Source organism: Stegodyphus dumicola, chromosome 5 (genome assembly GCF_044657685.1).
Source record: "Stegodyphus dumicola isolate Sdum_Otavi_A_Nest chromosome 5, ASM4465768v1".
Classification (NCBI taxonomy): Eukaryota; Metazoa; Arthropoda; class Arachnida; order Araneae; family Eresidae; genus Stegodyphus; species Stegodyphus dumicola.
The window spans coordinates 213,861,227-213,877,774 of NC_140772.1; positions in this window are offsets into that span (position 1 = coordinate 213,861,227).

The following is a 16,548-nucleotide window of genomic DNA, read 5'->3' on the forward strand; positions in this document are numbered from 1 at the left end:
TCGCAGGGTGTCCAATCTCATTCTAATTCTAAGTACCTCATCTGCCCGGCAGCCCTAAGCTCCGACTCCATAAAATATTTTAGGGATGATCCCATTTCTAAATATTTCTCTCAGGGTAGAACTCTTTCTATTCAAAATATCAACACTAAAATTATAATTATAACATTTTGAAATATTATCTGGGATTCTATATATATGCTTAAAATGTTCCGCAAAACTTAATTGGGTATCAATAATAATTCCTAGATATTTCCTATTTTCACCAAATCTGATATGATTACCCTTAAGTTTCAATTGGGGGGTCTAGTCTTTCTCCCACCCCGAGGGAAAAAATCCACAAGTTGTTTCATTATTAAAATATATTTTCTCTCTTGTCACTCCATTCTTTCAAATCATTTTCTACTTTTTAAAATACTTTTTTTAACCATTTTTTCAAGAGAATCTCCCTACATCAAAGCCAACATATCGTCGGCATAACAGACAATCTCCCAATTCGAAATATTGACTTCTGCAATAAAGTCATTAACAATGAGACCCCAGAACAGAGGAGCGATATGTATATTATCAAGTCTTATGCCTATGTTGTTATTGTGACTTACATCCCTTGTTTAACAGTAACATTAGAATAACCCCACGAACTTCGCCGTGGCAAGGAGTGCAAGACTGCTCCTGTCGTTGGCGACAGTCTTAAGCACAATACAAGTGACAGTACGACTTTACTCCCTGCCCCCCCCATATTTTAAAAGAGGGCACGCCGGAGGAACGAGTCTGAAAGGCTGACACCCCTCTTCCCCTAATACGAACCTCTTGAGAGGATTTTCGGCTAGCCGCATATTTAGAGTGCTACCATGCCGCACAGACACTATACGTTTACAAACAATCATGCCTTTACTGAGACTCGAAGTCTGGCCCTTCGGTACGGAAATCAGAATCTCTAATCTTATATGCATAATAATTTTAATAAATTAGTTGTCTCCTATATATATGTATCATACATGATTGTCTTAGTTTTCTCTATAACATAAAATACCTAAACATATGAAAACCGTCTTAAAAAGCTATATTGCTTCGTACGAATGGTGAAATGCTTTATACCCGTACTTTTTAATATGAAGTACACGCCTTTCCTCCTTGTCCGAGTTTTTAGTTATCTCATACAGTTTCATTTTGGATCATGCTGTTTTATTGTAGATAAAGATAAAATAGGGAGGTAAAACAAGTACATCGATAAATAATTTCTGAAAGTGCAAAGATAATCAATCTAATCTGGAAATAAAAATAATTGTTAAAACAATTATTGTTCTCTTATTGTTCTCTTTATTGAATTATTGTTCTCTTTTACAAGATTCATTACAAGCTTGAAAAAAAATTCTAATCCCTCTTACAAAACTGTTATTTCGCAACAGTAATCCGATAAGAATAATGAGAATATAAAAGCAACAAATGTGACTCAGAAAGAGATTGTACAACGTTTGTAGGCTTTGAGAGTTTCTGTTATGGAGTCTGATATAAGTTCAAAATGTTTAAGGAAATTTAAGAGATAAAAGTATATGTTGCTAAGAGATACACTGATAACCTCTCTGATAACCATGTGCGCAATTACGCTTAAAATAACCGATTTCCTCCCAAACTCAATTTATTCAAATTTTTTATCAAGGTACGAAATGCTTAGAAAAGGAAGCAGAATAAACAGTTTATCTAAAATGTGGGCACAATGAATGCTATTCATACTTCCTTAAGGATGTAGATAATGTACACTGCTGGGATGACGTTGAATAACTAGTGCGGTGGTACTTTTCCTGTACTACCAGTGACAAAAGCTCGACTAAACAGCAACAAGTTCTTCAACAGCAGCGAATGAAGACATCACAGAAAAATATTTTGTTTAATTAATCTGCATGCAGTAGTTGTAGAATTAGCAGCAATTTGAAAGTTGTTTATAATAATATGTCTGTGATAATAATATGTCTGTATTTATTCTATGCATAGCTGAACATGGATTAACAGAATGAACAGGGATGCCGCCTTGAGTTATTAAAAACTCGAATAAAACAGAACACTGCGACTGTTTTGAAAAAAAAAAAAAAAAAATAAAAAAAAAATAAATTAAAAAAAAAATACAAGTATGGAAAGTGTTACTAATTTATATGACACAAAACCCTTTTTTAAATATCTTTTTATGTCTTTGTAGTATAATTTTATGTAGTACGAAAACAAAGAAAAATGCATGTTTTGTGGAGGTATATCCTTTCTTATACAGAACATAACAAAACTTTAATAAAAATTGTGTATTATTGTGGTTACAGTTAACATAAATACATCATCTCACGCAGAACCTGATACTGCAGCATTCAATTTGTAGAGTCATTAGGAGTTTTGAAGTAGGAAACAGGTGAAAAATGAGCAATCCCGTTGCCGGGACTCGAACCTGGACCTCTCGAATACGCGCCGAGTGTGCTAACGTTACACAGCGAAGGCATGCAGAAAGGGGGGAGAAACTATCTTATATGCTACCCCCTTTTAAAGGGCGACTGGAGATTAAGGGACATAATTACCAAATCCTGGTGGTGAAGAATCATTATTCACCAGCTTTTAGTTCGGGTGCCACTGTAGCGTCTTTGAAGTAGGAAATGTGAAAAATGAGCAGTGCCGTCGCAGGTATAATACGCGCCGAGCGTGCTAGCTGTTACATCACGAAGTCGTGCTTGAAAGCGGGAGAAAATGAGAAAATACCTTATAAGTTGTTACACTTAACGCGTTTTTTGATATTACGTGCCTTCGCAAAGGGTATAACTTTTTAGCTATGCTAAAAGATGAGGCTATGAAATGAAGCAGTAAATAACCGGGCTCCTAAACTGTACTTAATTTCAATCCAGCATGATTAGGATATGCTGATTAAAAGGCAAACTGCTGGTTGCCAACTTTCTTCACATTAAAAAAGAAACTTCGGTAAGGTAGCGTTCCTAGTTATTGTTCGTTGGACTCGGGTAAGAATCCCTGAGAAGGCATGGATGCTTGTTTTCATATAGCGTCTGCGGGACATAGAGGCCCTCAAAATATCCGGCGATCCGAAAGCCCTTTCGTGTGGTTTGGTGGAAGAGGAGCAGAGAAAGAAGGGCTGGGATGACGTTGAATAACTAGTGCGGTGGTACTTTTCCTGTACTACCAGTGACAAAAGCTCGACTAAACAGCAACAAGTTCTTCAACAGCAGCGAATGAAGACATCACAGAAAAATATTTTGTTTAATTAATCTGCATGCAGTAGTTGTAGAATTAGCAGCAATTTGAAAGTTGTTTAAGTGGTACTAAGCCTAATGAGGCCGCCATCACTTCCCTTCAGTAACAGTGAATAAAGATATCACAGAAAAATAATCCTGAGCAATCTCTTTTTAATTATACCACGCAAGTATTCTGCAATTATAAGAGTTTGGAAGTTTCGTAAATGATACTGCAGGTAACTTTCGTGCTTTGTGGATTTGTTTTTTTAGAACGATAAATTTTTAACTTATCGAATTTGGCAATTTTTTTAACTTTTAAATTAATAGTTAACCCTAAAGTGCTCTTTTTTGCATCCTACTTATCCCTTTTTTTTCGAAAACTTCATCAATCATATATATATACGCGATTTGTGCGTTAAATAATTATCTTTTAAATTTTAGCAGTTAGAAGAGGAATGATTTTGAGAAGTTTATATGCAATGTAAAATTTTAAATTTAATTTGTAATTTTAATTCTGTTTAAATCTCTTTTTTAATTTGATTATTCCTTTACCAATTATAAAACTAGTGATATGCTAATAATAAATCTTTTATATGTATGCTTGTTATTAACACTAATGAAGCACATGTTTACGTAGTGGCAAAAGTGAAACTGAGGTCACGTACCCAATAATATTGAAAAATATTCAAAGCGGATCTTTTAATTAAGCTGTATGATTCCTAGTTCCTTTTTTTTTAAATGAACGTAGAGGAACCTAATGAACTATATAGCAAATTATCGCTGAGTTCAGAACAACGAAAACTCGGACTCGAGAAGGATTAAATTACCCTTTTATTTACTCAAAAAAGAATAACACTCGGCCCCTTCTCGGGCTTACATGAAGCCTCTACTCGGGATTTAACTCAGAATAAGAAATAAGAAAATAAACTATAATTAACTAAACTAGACTTAGCCGAAGTTAAACACAATTATCTAACGTAGTTGGCCCTTAAATTAAACTAGCCGGCGAATATGAATAGGCACGTATAATACGGCCGAGCAAAACAACATCAACGATCTGCCGTTATTGACGATCTGTCGTTGTTAGTATTTATGCAAAGTGGATAAATGACCGTGAAACCAGCAGTAGACGCCAAGGTGTTGGACGTCCACGATTCATTAAAGAAAAAATGTGTCGGAGAATGTCCCGCTTGGTACAGCAAAATCGGCGCCAGACAGTGACTCAGCTGACAGACCATTGCAATGCAAGTGCAAGTGTTTTAGAACGCACAGTTTGGTGGATACTGTTAGATCGGAGGAGAACCGGTACTTTTAGCATGTTATGGCTGTTGGCTGGATATTGTTTTGACGTGGGATTGCGCAGCAGATGTTCCACTCGTGTGCCTCTGTTGACCAAGCGTCATTGTCAACTACGCCTACAGTGGGCCCGAGAACACCAAGACTAGACTTTTTTTCTTTTCTCCATCGACAGAACAGCTGGCCCACTGGGTTAGGTACTCTTCAGCCTGTTAGATCCATTCAAAGAAAAAAGAGCTTAGTTCTATGTCCTTCGGGAATCCATTACATTTACAGCTTAGTGATGTGTCCTCCAGCAATTGACTACTCTAAACGAGGAACATTGAAAGAAGGACCAGAACATGGAAGAAAGGTGCGTGGTTTGGACTTTGAGACTAAGGGGAACACTTTTCACTATTATGGTATATGTTAGACATACAGATATATTAAGGACTTGGTATAGACACAGGTACAGATGTAAAGATGAAATCTGAGCAAATACATTACAAATCATAAAATATACGAGTGCTGGATTAATCACAATATTAAACATGATTAAAAACAAAGCAAACAAAACAAACAAAAAAAAACACAAGACATTAAATAAGTTAATATATATACAGAGCAGGCTGCTGACGACATCGTATCCAACGAAAGAAATCACTTCAGACTGTTAGCAATGCTCTTAGCAATGGTAGTATATACTCTAATGCTGCTGAACGCATGTTTATTCTTAATTGTGTTCTTGAACCATGCCGACACATGATCATTGATAACTGGGATACAGTTGACTAGTTGGATTAATCACGATTTCTCATTCATCACGTCGATTGTCGTGTCTGGGTACGCCGTGCTCCAGGTGAACAGTTTCCCCCTTGTACAGCAGGTCATACAGAGGCTGATGGTGGCAGTATCATGCTTTGGGGGGACTTCTCGTGGGCGGCTCTGGGACCCTTAGTTGTGATAGAACAGACCATGCAAGATGCGAAATATCTGAACATAATTGTGGATCAGTTGAACCGTTACATGTCTGTCTTCCCAACTGGAAATAAATGGAATCATCCAGCAGGATCACGGCTTTTGTCACAAGACCCAAATTCTGTTGGAGTGGTTCGAGGAGCATAAGAATTAATTCCATTTAATGTCCTGGCCACTTAACTCGCCAGATCATAATCGAGTACAGTACATTTGGGATGTCATGCGGAGGCAGCTCAGAGCTTAAACACCACCACTCGCATGGCATTTGGTACAACCTACCAAGAACTTGTAGCATCCATGCCAAGGCAAGTTGCAGCTGTTTTTCAGGCCAAAGATCGGATAACGCGTTATTGAGTAGGTGTTCATAATGTTTTGGATCTTCAGTGTATACAGAGAGTTTGCAAAACTGTGCACCCAATTTCATTTGGAATCAAAATAAGAAAGCGTTATTTTATATCAGAAAGCATATAATTTGACAACGATTTGCAGAATTAGTGGACACGAATAGGAAAAATCAATAGTTTAAAGCAAAAAACTAATAAAATCACAAAATTTTTAATTAATTTTTCTTTAGAATCGAACTAAATAGTTTTCAAAGAAAAGATAAAGGCAGGAAAAGCAGAAAATAAATATTATAAAACTACATAGCTTGAGATTTCCTTTATTTTTATACTATTTTATTAGATTGATAAACATTCCCAGTTGAAAAGAAAAGTCTAAAGTATTCGAAAGGATAGCCAATGATAACAAATGGTGGAAAAGAGCACAATCAAATAGCAGTTACTGCTTTCTTTTCATTAAAGTAAAACTGAGCAGTGCTCATCACTATAAGCATTTAATTCATACAAATGTCTGCAGACTCAAATTATTTTATATTTCATAAATTTGCCGAATATTTTGTAATTATTTTGTAAACGTAGGCGATGCCACACATATAAGCTATAAAGTTGTATATTTTATGTTGACAACAGAAAAGAAACATTAAGTTATGATACACCAATCATAAAATAAAATATAACGAAATTGGTATTTTAGAAAAGATTTGCCTTCTAAGTGATACTGTTTTATAAAAATTAATTAAAAATAAGGGCATAATGAAACACTGCTTAATCATTTCGGTAAGTTATAAACTCGGTTATTATAAAATTCCATAAAAGCGATTAGAAAAATACTGTTTCTGAGTTACACAATACATGGTCTTAAAATTATCTTTTATTACTTAAACTATTTGCATAAATATTTAAATTTTGTTGATTTCAAAATGGGTGGAAATGTTATGAAAACACATATTGTTTTTAAACGGCATATTGCTAGGCAATGCATATTGTAACTTAGATATTAGCTTAAGAAACAAAAAAAAAAAAAAAAAAAAAAAAAAAAAAATGACAATGAAATAACGATTTACGTTAAATAGCACAGTAAATTAAAAAAAAAATTAGGCTTAGGGTTGGCAACAAGTTTCTGCATAGTGTGAAAACATTTAAGTAATTTAATCAGTTATATTTGTAATAAATATTATACCTTTTAAAAGACTAATTTATTTCATTCAAACATTTTCTAGTTAAATATTGTATCAAATTTAAATATATGTGCAGCAAAGAGACAAAAACATTTTCCCATATGAAGTATTTTTAGAGTTAAGTTATTTAAACGTAACTAAAGTTTTTAGTGAGTTTAATGTTAGTAATTGCTATTAAGCACTTGAACAAGAGATTTGATCATTTTTCTTTTATGTAGCCAGAAAGTATTTTACATTTATACTATTCAAGAAAGACTTTCCAGGATTCTCTTGAACAAATGACTATCATAGGTGAATGAATCAAAAAAATTAAAACACACAGAAACTGCCAAATGACGCATGTATATTTCACCATAGGGCCGTGTAAAAATCTGTCTGCTTTCAGAAGCCTTCCGGCTGAGCTATTAGAACAATGCGCAGTTTAATATTTTGTATTCAGTAGAAAAGCAGAATGTAGAAATGTTTGTCTTCTCTGGTCTTATTTACTAATAGCAAAGACTAACATTTCTATACCTAGGTTGAACATGTTATGCTAATATATGCATCTTGAGCATTCGTTTAACCAGACCAACACAAACGTTTTTATTATAAGCTTTTCTATCATGATGCTTGTCGCTATTATGAACAGTTTGTCATTCAATTTGCGCCTTCTTTCCAGTATGCTATCGAACTCAAATTTTGCATGCATATTGTTTCCGATGCACCATCGGATAGAGCGAAAAAAAGTCTTTGAAATCTGAACAAAAGTGAACAAAAGTGTTTAACGTAGGCATAACCAACTTCTTGCTAACAAATAATTCAGCTGGTGATTTACCAACGGTATCGTGCTTGGCGAATCTTAGTGCATAGGGCAGTTCATTAACACAGCTAACCCTGCTTTGGTGATAATTTCTTACATAGGTGCATAGGTGCACACAATTTTAATTATATTTCTATTCATCTACTCTATTATATTAGACTGTGGTCGATAAGGGACCATTTAAAAATATTTATGCTAAGCCCTGTACATACTTCCTGAAACATCTGACTTACGAATTGAGGTTAATTATCTGAGATTACTTTTATTGTAGCTCCATACCTTAATATAAATTTATTTAAAATGACTTTACGGCAATTTTTGTGGGTGCCGTTCTGAAGAGAATCATTTTTATAATGATCAACAGTCACGAGCAAGTATCTATTTTCATTTCTTTCACTATGTGAATAAAGACCTAACAGATCAATTCCTACAATTTCGTTAGAAAAAACGGCTTTTATCTAATTTGGGTACCTGGTCCGGCTATAATTAATAAACTGGCGAGTGTTACATGATTTTATTTATTAGTTACAAATCTTTGCAGCTGTGGAAAATAAACAGCTTCTTTAACTCTCTGCACTGATTTTTTTATTCCCAGATGGCCTGATAATGGAAAATTAAGCAATTCGTGTAAAGGATTTGATCGTAGACTCTTTGTGATAAATTAATTGATATCGTGATATTGATAAATCTGAAAGCTTTCAGATTTATTTTGTTCACTCCTTTTGCAATTTAGGGATTAATACTGCACATCCTCAACAAAATAAAACAGCGGAAAAAATTACTGTAACACTATATAGGTTAGAATTTGAGAAATTTTTATTTGCATTATTCGTAACAGATTGAAGCAAATGCAATTCTTTTACAAACTTTCTAATTACACATAAAATTTAAATACGTATTTTTCTAAAAATATATATTTATATTTATAAAATATAAATACGTATTTTTCTATAAAATATACGTATTTGTCTTGAGTAATCAAACTAGTAGTATAAACGCATTTAAAATATAAAATAAGATTTAAAATATATATAAAATCAGATTTGCGGTTTAAGTGTTTGTTTCATATATTAAACTCAGCAAGACTGTTCGATAATGCCCACTACATTTAAGTATGACTAAAATGATTTAATTTCGTGTTAAGTAAAATTAAATGTCAGCCATTCGATAGTTCTAGTGTTAATAAGTAAAATGTTTAAGCTAAGATTCCTTTTTTGTCTCTTGCTTGCATTAGCTTTGGAAAGCAGATTTTTTCTTATACCTTATTTTCTTCTGAAGTTGCTCATGAAACTATTAAAATTGTCCCACTATTTGACGAAAAATTTTGTTATCATTTAACGGTGCATTACATATAAAGCAATCTTCTATACACCTTCTTAACAGAACTGTAATGTAATTTCTGTTGGTTTATTGAATCTAATACCACCGCAAAGCAATATTCTAAAATCGATCAGATTAAGAAATGTAATTAGCGAAAAACCTCTTAACAGAGCACTATCCTCTTCACCTGCAAAGTAACGCCAAAATCACAAACTTAAAATTTAACCACCCCTAAATGAAGCCGGAATTCTGGGAAAATGCAAAGGTAGAGGGGAGGTGAACAGGATAGAAACATTCAAACCTTCCCTCATCTCACGACCCAGGACCGGTTAATCGCAGTCCATTTGCATCTGCAAAGAGCTTCCGAAAGAACACAAACAGTTCCGCTAATTGGAATTTGTGATTGAAAAGCTCTCTGCCGAAACCTGATTTATCCATCTCGCTTTAATGGAATTCGCTGCACAATCGACAAATAACGGCCACTCGCCTTCTTCCAATCAAAAGCCCGGTTACTTCCGTTAGTCTTTAATGGCTGCCACTGAAACGAATGCTAATTGGCATGTCGCGGTCACTGATTTATGGAAATCGGTGAATTGTTGGAGAGTCCTTTTGTGAAGCGGTTGAAAAATAACGTCGCCTGTTTCGAATGCTTCTACTAAAAGTTTAGGATCTGTTCGAGGAGTGCCCTCAGATTTGATCTTCTAGAGCGAATATTAATTCCCTTTTAGTTGAGTTCGCCATTTCAAAATGGTCGTACTTGTAAGACGGCGTTAATAAGATAAGCGAAATCTGTTAAAATCAGATCTGTCTTTTGATCTTAATTGATTATAATACGATTCAAATGATCGAAACAATCTAGGGATTTGAATTTATTCTGAGTCTCTTGCTGCGCTTTGAATGAAACTTATCAAGAACAAATAAATGAAAATTCATTGCTAAATTGGAAACAAACTTTTCAGTAGGAAATGCTACAATTCACAGTAAGAGAAATGATATAAAACTTGCACATGGTTTTTTTGAATTTATTACTTTTAGGATAATTATTAAAAGTCCAAAAAATATTATTTTCATAAAATAAGCTAAGATGTGCTTAATTAAAACTGCCGACAATAAAAATAACCTTATTTCTTCTATAGGCAAATATCTCTCACGCTAAAAGACTGATAATTCTAATGTTAATTATTATATCTTCTTATATATATGCGGCTTAAGCGTTTGTCGCCGATAGTTTATTGGTTGCTTGCGTAACTGTAAATTGTTTTATTCCCCATGAAGTGCAGCGCGTGACGAATATTATGAGAAAGCTAAGCCGGAAAAATTAAAAATACATGAGCACGTGCATTTAACATTTGATAAATAAATTTAACATCTACATATAATAGAATTCCGAAATATGCAACTGGCAAAAACCGGCAACGATGAAAAAACAAATAAAATGAAATGAATAAATATCTTTATTACATGCGGCTTAAGTGTCTGTTTGTCGCCGATAGTTTATGGGTTGCTTGCGTAACTGTACTAGCCAAAGGGGGGAAGTTGCCGTTTCAATTGAGACGTAGATAATTTACTGTAAAACTTGCCTTTGCTATGACCATCCATAAGTCTCAGGGCCAAACGCTTAAGCGTACTGGAATTTTTTTACCTGAGCCTGCATTTGGACACGATCAACTTTATGTTGCCTGTTGAAGAGTTCGTGAAAGAACGGACGTAAAATTAAAAATAATAGATGGTCCTCTGCAAGGTGAGCTTAAAAATGATGGAAAGATCTACACAAGAAATGCTGTGTACAAAGAGATCTTTGACAGGTGAATTAACATTTTATTATTCAAATCACCTTTATTTATTGAGCTAGCGGTGGCTTTTAAGAAATATACCGCCAGTAGTTTCCTTCATTGCACTCTATTTTAGGTAATTAAGCAAGTAGAAGGGGAAACACCGTAGGGCAGTAAGCAAAGGGGAATCTTCGCCGCCTGTCCTGGGTAATTCAGTTTGAATTATCAGACACCTTTGCACAAATCATTTTAATTACAATTTATAATATCTAGAATAGCGATCATTTCGTATGACCACCGGGCCTTCTAGTATTAAATAAATGAGTATTTATGCCCATTTATTGAGTTGCAAGAATAGTTATATCTTAAGATATCGTTAATGATCTTCAGTAAAAATGTGAATTGTGGGATGATATTCCCATGTGTAACTCAGCGACTGTGCAGATTAGGAATAGTCAACCTGCTCTCTAGCTTTAATGGTGGTTGGTAGAGGCTTTTACCCATTCGATGATGAAAGTCTGCTTTCCTGCGTGAAGCTCCCCCTGTTTCCATATATATTTATAAGGATTTGACACTTTTCTTAGGTGTTTTTCTTGATGGGCATGATAATGTTTCGCATATATATATATATATATATAATGTTATGATAATGTTTCGCATATATATATATATATATATATATATATATAATGTTATGATAATGTTTCGCATATATATATATATATATATATACTCACATATATATATATATGATATAACTCCTTTATAAATGATCAGCTGAACCATTTCGGTTTGCTATTCTTTATATATGCACTTTATGGCCGTTCATTGAACTATACAAAATCCTAGCGTCATTCACTTTTACTGTGAAAATAATAAAGAAGGTGAACACAGATTAAAGACATCATTTCTAGAAAACAAATTCCAGGAGGTGTTATTAAAGATAACAGAATATATTTTTGTAGTTCATGGAATGCCCTTCTCTCTTTTTATAGATAGAGAAGTACTGTTTTAACAGTTGAGTAGCTCTGTGCTGGCTTTCTCCGTAATGTCCAGTGACTAGCCAGTACAGAATACTATGGAATACTGAAGATATACTATATAATTTTATTCCATCATTTCGTCTTTTAAAAGTTATTACTACTATTAAAGGAATTATTTTACAAGAATTTATTGATATGAAGAATTCTGAGAACTAAATAGGTATCTATAATCTGATAAATATAAGGTATTTTCTCCCTCCTTCCAGCATGATTTCGGGGTGTAACGGTAGCACATTCGGCGCGTATTCGAGAGGTCGAGTTCGAATCCAGACGAGGGCATTTCACATTTTTCATGTCTTCAGCATAAAAAAAATCTTAATGATTCTACAGTGGCTTATGAATTAAAAGATGATGGGCAATAATTCGTCACCACCAAGATTTGGTGACTGGGTCCCCTAATCCCAAATAGCTCTTTAAAAGGGGAGGAAGTAGATGATGCATTTTCTCCCTCATTCCAGCATACCTTCGGGGTGTTATGGCAGCACACTCGGCACGTATCGGCAGGCTAGGTTCAAGTCCCGTGCAGGCATTGCACATTTTTCATGTCTTTAGCGTCGAAAGAAAAAAAAATCTTACTAATAACGCTAGAACTGACGTCCGAACCAAAACGTGGTGGACGATAATTCGTTACCATCTGGATTTGGCGGTTGGTTTCCATCATTCCCAAGGTTTGAGCCTCGGCGAGGGCTTTGCACATTCTTCACGTCTCCAGCATCAAAATAATCTAATGACTCTACAATCGTAACAAGGAATTTTGCTTTTATGCATAGCCTATTAAGGGAGAAGAGGAAAAAAAAAGAATGTAACAAGTAAACGGTGTTGAAGCTATTCCTAATAGTATTTCCAATATATTCACGCTTTTAATCGTGAATGTCTTTCTTCTCCCTATAACCCCAGATACCGGTTTATACAGTATTCTCTCATCGAATTTAAAGGCCATAAAATTAGGAAAAAAGGGGATAATTACATAAATTAATAAGTACGGTAAAAATCAAGATATCTCTTTGAAATACCTCTATATGCTTGAAAATATTATGGATTCAAAATGAAGCGCAACTGGAAGTTTTTAAAGTTTACTTGAGACTGCTCTTAAAGAATTCAAAGGCTTATATTTAAAGAGTGAGCTTAATATGAAAAGAATTCACAAGAAAATTTACGAGAAAAATCACATAGGATTCTGTAATTTGATTTCTCTAAGATTCAAGACATGTGAGTAATTGAAAATTCTAGATGCTTTGTGGATCACAGGCAGTCTCATGTTTGAAATAAAAAAAATAATTTTTTATATTATTTGTAGATATAGTTCATCAGTTTCCAATAAACAGCAGACAATTTTCCTAAAATATTCACTATGACACTAGAACAATCACATTTATTTTACACTGTAGTACCCGTAATGTGTTAAATAAGCCTGCAAGCGTGAGTCTACGTGGGATTTAATTCCTATAATTTTCCTTCTGTTGAAGGTTTAGAAGTCATAATTGCCATTGAGTTTATATAGACACCTGGAAAAATATTCTAACAGGAATTTATTAGATCTAAATGTTTTTGTTGCATATTTCGAGAGGCAGTATTTATCAGAAAGTGTTGCTTGGATTTGAGTGTAAAACGTGAATGCACCACATACCTGATAAATAAATTAATTTAGCGTTTTTTACTTCCTTGTACGAAGTAAAGGAAGTATTGTAATCACGAAAAATTCCGGGTATCATATTTCAACAAAATTATCCATTTTGACCTCTATCGAATGCAATTCAACGATGTTTTTGCTTGAAATTTGTACGTAAGGACAGAATAATAAAACTGATTTATAAAACTGATTTAAAAAGAATTCAGAAGAGAGAGGTTTTCGTGGCGTCTGTACATACGTACGTATACTATGTGTGTGTATCTCGCATAGCTCAGAAACCAGTAGATTCAGAACGTTGAAAATATGTATATAGGACTGCTATAAGATATAGTTGTGCTCCTCACGTTTTGATTGCAATTGGTCGCATCAAAAGTTTATATATACATAAATGCAGCATTAACGAATATATATATATATACACGTATACGTATATACACCCACTCTGTTATTCGGCTCAATGAGCTCACCCTTTTTTATTCTTGTATGTTGATAAATTGCTCATTTTTGTCTTTGAAAATGATTGAATGATTGAATTATGTTGTTCTTATCTCCTGGTTAAGGTTTTTATGGCTTTAGTAAATCTCCATGCAATAGTTGTAAAATTATCAACAATTTAAAAGTTGTTCAAGTGCGGCTGAGTCTAATGTTTTAACCATAGTACACATATTTGTTTACATTTGAAATGTGTTTCCATTTGAACAGAATAGGGAATTAAGTCTTGCTTCACCTTCAGCGTTTTTTTTTCCAAGTTGGACCAACAGGAAACTTTTAGTTTTGTCCACCGAAAAATCTGCTTGCTGGCCGAATGGCTCGTTTTTGCGTAGAAACTCTAATTGTAAAAACTGTTTTTTAATTGTTTTGACTGAATTTGGCGTTTTATGGTTTTCTGTATCTTTCAATTTTTAATGAAGATATTTTGAGGTTTTATGTATTTTTGCCTTACTACGAGGTGAGAATTGAATTAACTGAATGAGAAATATATCTCTAACGAAATTTAGGAAATAAGTTTAATAATGAAATGCAGGGAAAATGCGCATAATTTAATATTCCGTACAAGGAAGTCATGTAGTGAGTGTAGTACACATCAGATAGTAATGAAAGCCATTCTTTTCAGAGCACTTAATTAAACACTGCAACGTTCGAGCGAAAAAGAAAACATACTAAAGAGAAGAAGGAAGAACAGGAATTAAGGTCATTTACTGAAATTAACAGAATGTGAAGAATGTATAAAATTTCAGCAAAATCTAAATTAACAGAAAAGAGAAAGAAAAAGGGAAAGGTAGAAGAAGTGTTTGAATCACCTAAGCAGAAGAAGTTGAAGTAATGCATTAGAAGTTAATAACGATAAATCATAGATTTTTTTAACTTTTATTGCATTAAAATTTCTCGCTCTTTCTCTTCCCTAAACTGGAGCATTCTTTTAATTTGACCCGAGTATTGTTGTATATAGAAAATGTGAGAAAGCTTTGAAAGTTAGTACTAATTTTCTGTAGTAATTTCTGGCATGATTAATCTAAGTCAAAGTATTTTACAAAGGAATGAAAGTTCTTAAAAATGTACTCTGCTGAATTATTTAACGAAAGCTATGTACTTTTTACATGAGAAATCTATGACTAACTGATTGACGACTCAAGCCCTTTAAATGCCTTTTACAATGTCATTTTTAAGAAACAAAATTTCTTTGATTTTACATGGGCAATGGAAATATTTTAGATGAAAACTATTGTAAACAGCTTGTATTATCTATATATATAAAGAAGAATATCTGTGTGTTTGTTCGCAATTAACTCAGCCCCTACTATAGCTATCGTCGCCAAATTTTCTACAATTATTTTCTGGGTTCTCGGAAAGGTCGACGTCCACTTTTTCTGAAAAAATAGCTAAAAATCAGAGATATTAATTAAAAACTCTGAAAACGCTAAGTTTCGCCATCATTTTTCCGAGTGGCAACAGTCTCGCACGCTGGAGATAAAAATCTGATTTATTTTGAGAACTGTTGCCACTGCTCGCTTTCAAATCGTATAGTTTGTTAATAAAAAATTTTAAGTTTTACAATGAAATAAAAATAGCATTGCCAAACATCAAATACATTATTCCATATTCCAAAATTCGTGGGAAGCCTTTTCAACTGCTCCCATCTTTGTACGACTTTAATCAGCCGAGATATTAATTAAAAACACTGAAAACACTAATTTTCGCATCCATTTTTCCGAGTGGCAACAGTCTCGCGCTTTTGAGATAAAAATGCTTTATTTCGAAAAGTGTTACTACTTCCTGCTTTCAAATCGTAGAGTTTGTTTATCGAAATTTGTAAGTTTTACAAAATCTATATACATAAAGAAGAATGCCTGTCTGTTTGTTTGTTTGTTCGCGTTATTGATTTCTGTTTAATTATGATAAATATTTTGCTACATTTAATCGACTAAAATAGATGAAATATTGAATGGAAATTGAGCTTTTATGACCATTTGATTAGAAAGATGAAAATCATTGAAATCCTTATATCCATTGTTGCTGATATAAAGAGAGAAAGAATTAGTTTATTTTTCTACCGAAATTTTTTATATGGATTCCGTATCGCATCAAATTGAAAAATGTATAACTATGAATCATATTTTTTGCGTCCTTATTAGAGAAGGATTACAACGGTATCGTTTTCTCTGTTGTTAGATACATTACTCTCAATCTAACGTTACTGGCATTGGGCATTTCCGCTAGTATTAAGTATGTTTCAATATTTATTAGAAATTAAAGGAGATATCAATCAATGAGACATTGGTTATATCGAAACATGAATTTCAACTTTCCACTTTTGTAAATATTTCATTGAATATTTCATAGTCTTGCTGAAATAATTTAATTTCGCTACTTAAAACATAAAGTAATTTAATCCTATTGAGACATACTTTTTTCATTTTCCAAAATAATTTATTCCTTTTTTAAGAAATGTGAAAGCGACTTGTGCTGAATGCATCCGCACTGTGGAAACTTGAA